Source organism: Zea mays, chromosome 4 (genome assembly GCF_902167145.1).
Source record: "Zea mays cultivar B73 chromosome 4, Zm-B73-REFERENCE-NAM-5.0, whole genome shotgun sequence".
Lineage (NCBI taxonomy): Eukaryota > Viridiplantae > Streptophyta > Magnoliopsida > Poales > Poaceae > Zea > Zea mays.
Window position 1 is genome coordinate 42,122,879 of NC_050099.1, and position 8,731 is coordinate 42,131,609.

Sequence of the window (8,731 nt, forward strand, 5' to 3'; positions counted from 1 at the left end):
GTATCTCATATAGCTGAGTCTGGCTTGATTCTTCCATTTGGGTATCCATGTGTTTCAGGGCTTTTGCTTGTGGTTGGGGTGGACTACTCATATATCCAAACATTTTTATATTCCTTTTGTTGTTCTTCACGATGTTGATAGAAGTTTCTATGCATTTTTGTTCATATTTCATGTCTGGAGTCTGAGATAGCTTTATCTCGGAGGTGTCCGAAGATGAACTCTTCTCAGGACAGTTACGGAAGTAATGACCTTCACGTCCACATTGATAGCAAGACTTTCTTGAAGTTATTTCTTGACTTTTTCCATGTTTCCACTTTTGTTTCTTGGAACTGATGCGACGACGGGGCTGAAGCTGTGTGCAGGTGATAGTCCATCCATCAATGTAACACTCATTTGCTTCATTTTGGAGCTGGGCATCCTTGTGATGTTTCCTTTTTGGAAAACCTGGCAATTCATCGTCCGACAGTGCATCTACTATTAGTTGCTCTTGGGAAGACCATTGACTTTTTATACCAGAAAATAAAATCCGGTTCTTCTGTTTTGTAGTTTCACTTTCGTTCGTACTGATCTGGCGACAAGGGATTCCATAGTACTCGCAACAACAACATGTTCCAAGATTGTTTGTCTGATGATGTGCATCCTTTTGTGTCTGTTCATCAGTTGTTTCATTTCTAGTGACGTTTCGACTTGCCAACACTTGCTGGTATGAGGAGGTGAGTTGAGATGCTTTCTGTATTATCAGAGCTTGTGCATGTAACAACTTTTCTAAGTCAACTATCGAGGGTGATGTTGTGGTTGATGTCATATGGTTATCGGTAGTCTGCTCATGTGCTATAAATTCTGCTAAATCAACTTGTTGGAGTCTAACTACCACTTGAGATGTTGCTTGCAGAAACTGTGCATGCGCCTTCTTGAACTGTTCCATCTGAGACTTAGCTGGAGGAGTTGCTAACACCATGCATTCTTTGCACTTAGTGACATTACTTGCAATTGACATTCCATTGTCTGACATCTGTATGGGTATGGAAGAATGGGAGGGACGAAAGGGTTGAGCAAAGATAGATTATAGAGAGCAGAGTAAACCCATCTATCTAAGGTTTTACCTAGCTAACTGATGTCATTATGGACAAAAGTCACACAATACACCAACAATCATTTCAAAGAAGCAAATCAAACATGAACACAAAGGACAATGAATTCAAGCATACCAGCACAACACAATCCAATTCTACTCATTCAACCAAAACAAAAGGTGAGACAAGGTTTGGAATAAGAAAGATATTATAAAGTCAAGGAGTCAGGTAAGAATTATCAAGGAGTTAGACAAGACATACTTGTCGGTGACCAATAGTGAAATAAGATAATCATGAACTATTAAAGTCAGGAAAAATGATACAACCAAGGAGATAAAGTGAGTTAGGGAGAAAGCATTATCAAGGGGAAAAGTAGAGAGGCAAAGGTTTAATATATAACAAGGTAGATATTGCACAAAGGGGGCAATACAATGGCACGAAAGCAAAAGTGTAAGAATTTAATAGGGAGAAAGCATTATCAAGGAGAAAAGTAGAGAGGCAAAAGTTTAATATAACAAGGTAGATATTGTCCAAGGATGACAATACAATGGCAAGAAAACAAGAGTAGAAAAAATCAAGGGTTATATAACAATATTATGGATTAGAAAACAACTACAATATAACATCGTCCTTACCGATCTAGTCGAAAACTTAGCACTATAGAACTATCCTATCAACCTAACCAAGAAGAATGGTAATAGATCAAAGAGATCTATAACGAAACTTCTTGCGGGGCGGGGATAAGACAGAGAATGGGGCATCTTCCATAGCTTCTAAAGGGTTCCTTCCGGTAGACTTCACTTCAAGTTCCACAATCCTAACTTGATCATCTTGTAGTGCTTCCGAGTAGAGTCTTCTGATAGACCAAAATCAGACTAGAAGAGTTGAAAATAAAAGAGACGAATTTTAATATAAAGTAAATTTTAATGGAGGAAAATATATCAAGCTTTGAAAGACTGACTGGGATTTCCATTTCTAACTAATCTAGCGACCTACGGTCACATTGCCTCTGATACCACTTCTGTCACACCCGTTTCCCAAGGGCAGAGCCGGGTGCATAGCATATGTGTGCCAGGATCTATTTCCACACATATGTTGACGTCACAAGTGTAATATATCAAAAGAACAATGCATAAAAGCGTAAATAACGATTATATTAACATATTACACTTTGAACAGACATAATGTCTTAACCTTTATTCATCAAAGTACAGCGAAACAAGGACATCCATCCACAAGAAGATGACCGGGGGTATCACTAGACTAGCATCCATGGAGTTCACCATCAAAATCTTCATCTGCAAACTTCTGATCAAAATTAAGCAAGGGTGAGCTCACTTATGGTCGAGGCTCAGCAAGTGGGGGAAAAACTAATGCAGGTATAACAAGGTGAGGCTGAGGTTGAGCAGTAAGCATTTTAGTTGGTCAACATTTTATTATCAACACCTGATTACTAATAAATGTGAATCCCAAGTATTCCCATTAAACAAAGGTATAAGAGTATATCAAAAACACTTAAGTGAAACCACTTAAGCAAACCATTGGCAGATCGTCGGATCTCGATTTATTTCCATCTTCAAGTTTAATTATCATGTGAGGAGTCCAGGCTGCTCATAACCGTGAGCACGGCTGATATATCAGTTTTACACTCTGCAGAGGTGGCGCATCTTTACCCATGAGTCGCGATTCCCTTCAAGCCCGGGTTAGCTAGACCCGTATTCACTTCCGAGGTGAATGGCCAGGGTCTCACTACGAGGCTTCTCCCTAGAGTCCTCATTACGCAAATGCTGGAAATGGTCAAACTGCATAAGGCACACCTACCGTAACCAACTTATAGTCCAGACTACAGGGTAAAGCTTTGGGAACTATGCCCGTATCCAATCTGCCTGAGCCGGAACTATAAGAGCTTGCCAGATGCCCCCGTTCCTATCGACCACGACCAGCACCCAACATAAGACTTCCCTAGTTATTTAGCCAAGACCAGAGCCATGATAGTTCTCATGGTAGCACTGTTTTCCCGGGTGGTCACTCCATGTTCCAATTAATATGCAATAATCTTGTTTAACCATCGGGTTAACAACAATAATGTAAACTTACCATTTGGAACATTAATATCATAAGCGGGAGTGACTGCATAAAGTTAAGTTGTAGCAATAGCATAGCTACGAATGTAAAGTATAATTCCCAGGTTTGATCAAGGAATAAGGTTGGAAAGGTTATCTAAATAGGTAACCCGTCAAATTATGCATATATATCCAAAAGAGTAAACTTTATTAAATGTATTGTTTGGGATCAAACAGAGTATGCAGAGGGAGAAATCCACTTGCCTTGCTTATTGAAAACTTGAGGTTCTTCCACGGATAGGAATAGATCTTGATTCTTAACTACTAGATCAACCACTGAATATCACACAAACAAACAAGGAGAACAAACACCACTCAATAACATACAACATTCACCATACGTAAAGCTAAAAGAAAGTTTAACGAAAAGAGTGTTTGCTTTTCAAAAACGTCGCAAGTAATGGTTATAATAAGAGGGTATTCTTTTCAAAAATGTGTGATCTATACTTTATAAAACAAGACATGAGCTTATAAATATCTTAATTAAAATATACAAAAATTAGGTTGACCATTTTAATCATTCATAAATGTCATATGTGGTAAGTCTAAGAGTAAGGGTTTATATGATGATAAAACATGTTATAACAATATTAAACCTTTTTAACCTTTTAGAAAAGACATAAATTATATATCTAAGGTTAATGCGCTACAAAATACGTCATTTATTTGTAAGCATTATGGAACGTATTATAATTCATTGTTAAACCTTCACTTATGATAAATTAAGATATAAGTCTAAATAGGTTTTATGTGAAAAGATCATTATTATTATTAAACACCTATTTTATGAAAAGCTAGGCTATAAGCCTTAAGTGGATTTTCATGCAAAAGAAAGAAACAAAAACAATTAATTATCTTGGTTTGATTAGGAAAACACATGGTCTATGATTTAAGAAAACTATACTTAAGGTCAATATATAAACTTACATTTTAATTAAAAAGATCATGAACACTAATTTATTTATCTTGTCCTTTAGAAAAAAAACTAAATGATTTACATAAATAATGTGGACTCAATTTGATGGACAGAAGAATCATACCTAAAAAGCTAATTAAGTCATTTTAAATTAGGAACAAATGATCTAATTCATTAATAAGAAAAAACTACGTTCTACAGTATTTACTATTTTATTACTATTATTATGAAGATGTAAGCACTTAATTGAGCCATTTTACATCATTAGAAAACTCTATTCTCCTTTGTGTGAATAACAATTGAAACTGTTCACATAATTATGAAATTAATCGAACTGTTTCTAAATTGTTTAGATTCCAAATAATCAAAATTACGTAATTAAATCTGTCATAGAGGCTACCTTCTATTTATCTATAACCAGCTAGGCGTAGCTAATACATTTACATTTTTGTGAATAGATAACACTATAACAATCTCTTATTTTTGTTACAAGAAGTATAAAGGTATAATTCTTTTTAATTTTTTTTTATTTAGAAAAGTACACATTACAACAAATATAATACAAATTAATTTACAAAAACAAGTAGATCGTTGCAACTATCAATTCAAACTGATCAGCACACTAACACATAGCTATATAAATACTATTTAATTTATTTAGATATTGAATATACATAAATAGATTACATCAACCGTAATTCAAATTTATTTGCGAAAACATGGAAATTGCTGATTTCAAATGTTTAACATAAATTTACAAAGTTAACAAATTAATATTTAATTTATTTGAGTCTCGCATGCACATTTAAAAATGGGAAAAATTGTCGCAGTGGTTAGCTTAAAATTAAACGTAGACGATAGAGGTACCATGTAAAAATTAGACCTTTCTTTTACCTTCGTATGACACACGAAGAGAGCAGAGCACGGGATTGATGGGGACGCGACGACGTTTTGATGACGATAGCGTAGCTGCTGGTGCGATGACGCGGCCATGAGTAGCGAGGAGACGACGTCACGGGAGAGGGATGCCGAGGCGAACTCCGACGGGTGATGGCGTATGCGGAGCTCCCACGATGTCGTGCTGGCGAGCTTTGGAGGGGGTCTGAAGGCGATGTCGGCGATGGCATGGCGGCTGTTAGAAGCAAGGCCTGGCTTACTAGAACGTCGGTGGCGAGAGGCTTAGCGTGGACGCAGAGGACGGTGCAGCGAGGCAGGCGTAAGCAGCAGCTTGGCGTACATCGCGGCAGCGACGAGAAGCAGGGTATCATCGGCGAGTAAGGAACGACAACTCTGACGATGTCAGTCTTAGGCAGAATGGCGGCGAACTGGACGCGAATTAGACGGCGCAGTCACAGAAGACACAGGCTCGGCTGCATGTCACTGGCGTAGTGTGGATCGGCGCGAACGCGGCAACGAGCGCGCAGGGGCTTCGGCGAGGGCAGCACGGTGGCAAGCAGCAGAGGCACGTGACAATGGCGTACACAACAAATCCCGAGCAGTAGAGTGCAGGGACGCCAGCAAGGGATTCAAACGCGGGGCACCGGCATGGCATCGCGGCACGCCATAGAAGTCGAGGTGCCGACTCTAGCGAGGACTCCGGGCATAGGGGCGAACTTCGTCGTTGCGCGTTGACGAAGAATAGCGCCGGGCAGAACAGATACGAACATAGAATGAGGGATCGAGCGAGGTGGGTAGAACGAGTAGATGGGGAGGGAAGGAGTGCACGGTGCTGCGGATTTTATAGCCAAGGGTAGAGGGCGAGTTAGTGCCGCACTTAAATGCTATTGAAGCTCTGATGAACGCTGGTAATGGAGAGTTACGGCACGACGCGAGAAACGGATGTCATAGACGCGAGGAGAAGAAACCGGTGTGATTAATGGAGAGGAAATAGGAAGAGAAAATGTCATGGTGTTGGCGTTCTCTACTTGCAAGCGAATAGGTATAGAGACGAGAGGGCACGGGGAGATGAGTTAGCGACGAGCTTGAGTGATACAGCGGCGACGGCTCTGTCTCCTGCGAGTAGGAGGAAGAGGGAAGGGGAAAGTTGCAGGGTGGGGCCCAGCTGCAAGTGTTTGGGAACAGAGAGGAGTGAGGTGACCTGCCCCTGTTGGCCGGCGGGGCAGCGGGTGGACGGGTGCCCGTTTGTTTTTTTAATTGATGCGTGTGTGAGCGTTTTGCTATTGTATTTTTTTTACTTTTTTTCTATTTCGAATTTCTTTCTTGTTTTTTTATTTTTTTATTTTCGTTTTTAAGTAGGCAATTCATTAAAAATTATAAATAATAATATTTTCATAAATAAAATATACAAGGTTAAAGAATGGATAATTTTAGGCAAAAGACTACTATTTAAATAGATTGGGCTTCACACAAAGGAATAGATCAAAATGAAGTTTTCACAAATACCTACAAACTAAACCTATGCATATTCCAAAAACAATATTTTAACAACTCATTCTTATTTTATAAAATGAGATTTTTCACACTAACATAAATCCAAAAATTAGATATATCAAACAAATTTTATGCTTCGACATGAATGTATCAAACGCCTGACAAAATTTTATCTAATCAAGAAATTGTTCTATTCATTTATGTCACTATTTCATTATTTGAAAATAATACCTTTTAATATCTATTGGAAATTATTAATTCAAACTAAGTTGTTTTCAACTGATGGACTTAGGGTGTTACAGCATATCATCCACAAACCAGTGGACAGACTGAGAGGATTAATCAAGTACTCGAAGATATGTTGCGAGCATGTGTTCTGGACTTCTCACCGAAATGGGATGAATGTTTGCCTTTGGCGGAGTTTTCATATAATAATAGCTATCAAGAAAGTATCAAGATGGCACCTTTTGAAGCTTTATATGGGCGACGATGCCGAACTCCGCTAAATTGGTCTGAACCTGGAGAAAGGTATTTCTTTAGGCCTGATATAGTGAAGGAGGCCGAGGAAAAGGTTCAGAAAATTATTCATAATATGAAGAAAGCACAAGCTCGTCAGAAGGGTTATGCAGACAAACGACGAATGCCCTTGTATTTTCATGAAGGGGACTATGTCTACCTAAAGGTTTCACCAATGAAGGGAGTATCGCGTTTCAGGGTTAAAGGGAAGCTTGCACCTAGGTACATTGGTCCATTCCTGGTTCTTGAGCAATGTGGACCCGTGGCGTATCGACTGCAGCTCCCCGAAACTTTGTCTGCTATACATAATGTGTTCCATGTGTCACAATTGAAGAAGTGTCTTCGGGTTCCCGATCGAACCATTGAAGTAACAGATGTTGTCCTTGAACCGGACTTGACATATTCTGAGCACCCTATTCGAGTCCTGGATCAAAAGGACAGGGTTACCCGGAGAAAAACTCTCAAGTTCTATAAGATACAATGGAACCAACATTCTGAAGAAGAGGTTACATGGGAAACTCAAGACTTTTCAGATAAGAATTTCCCAGGCTTTTTAGCCTCATGTAATTTGTAAAGTATATTTAGTGTTGTAATAAAGGAGTGATTCCCAAACCACCCCTGCCTTGTACCAGAAATAAGGAAATAAAAATGTGACACATTTCCTTTTCCATTACTTACCCTAGGACTTTTAATCTCGGGACGAGATTCTTTTATGGGGGGAAGGATGTAACACCCCTGGTGTTACTGTAACTAAAACTTGAGCATGACATCATCAGCATTGGCATTGCATATGTTTGACATACCTAGAGTGCATTCACTAGGTAAAAATTTCAAACAAGTTGTATTGTTATAGCATTTTGCAAATAGAACCCTGGATAGGGGACTTAACCCTAAATGGGGATTAAAGAGGTAAGACCTAACCCAAATTGAGAAAACCTAAAGGCTTTAGGGAAATAATTATAAAATGTCCCCAAAAATAAAGTTGAATCACATTATACCCCTGGGATACCAAAAACCCCATTTGGAACCCTGGAAAACCCTAAAACCAAACCCTAGGGACCTATGTGCAAAATTAGTCCACTTTTGGGCTAAAGTGCAAAAACCAGGTTAATAGGGTATCCTAAGTCATATGGTTCACAAGAAGGTGTATTTGCAATCCAAAACTTGAGATTTGGACTTAAGTGCAAAAGAGCCATACTTGACCCTTTTTGGTTAAGTCTCCATTTCAGTGTGATTGACTCAACTTGAAGCCCTTGTAACTTTCAAATTATGGGATTTTTGCCCTAGGTCACCACATCAAAATTATAGCCCAATCATAGGAGAACAACTTTGCTTAAGAATGTAAGCCTAGTTGTTAAGAAGAATTTAGAGATAATTAAGCTCAAAGTCGGGCTGTCAGTCAATCCCTGGGCTGAATTTTCAGTAATAGTGTGATGGGATGAACTTTGAGCTCGATTTTGAATGGGATTCAGTGACTATTTGATGGTAAGCATTGTGGCAAAGTTGAAGATTAACTATAGCTCTACAACTTTTGTACAGAGGTTTGATGAAGTTCACATGCAAATTTTAGAGAAAATGTGACCTAAATATGATCTATCAGGTGCTCTGATGAGGTCTCACCATGGTACAGTAGACCAAGTGGATCAGAATACCAGCGTAGCTTGCTCGCCGCCGGTGACCCCCCCCTGCGCGAAGATTCGCACCGCCGCCGT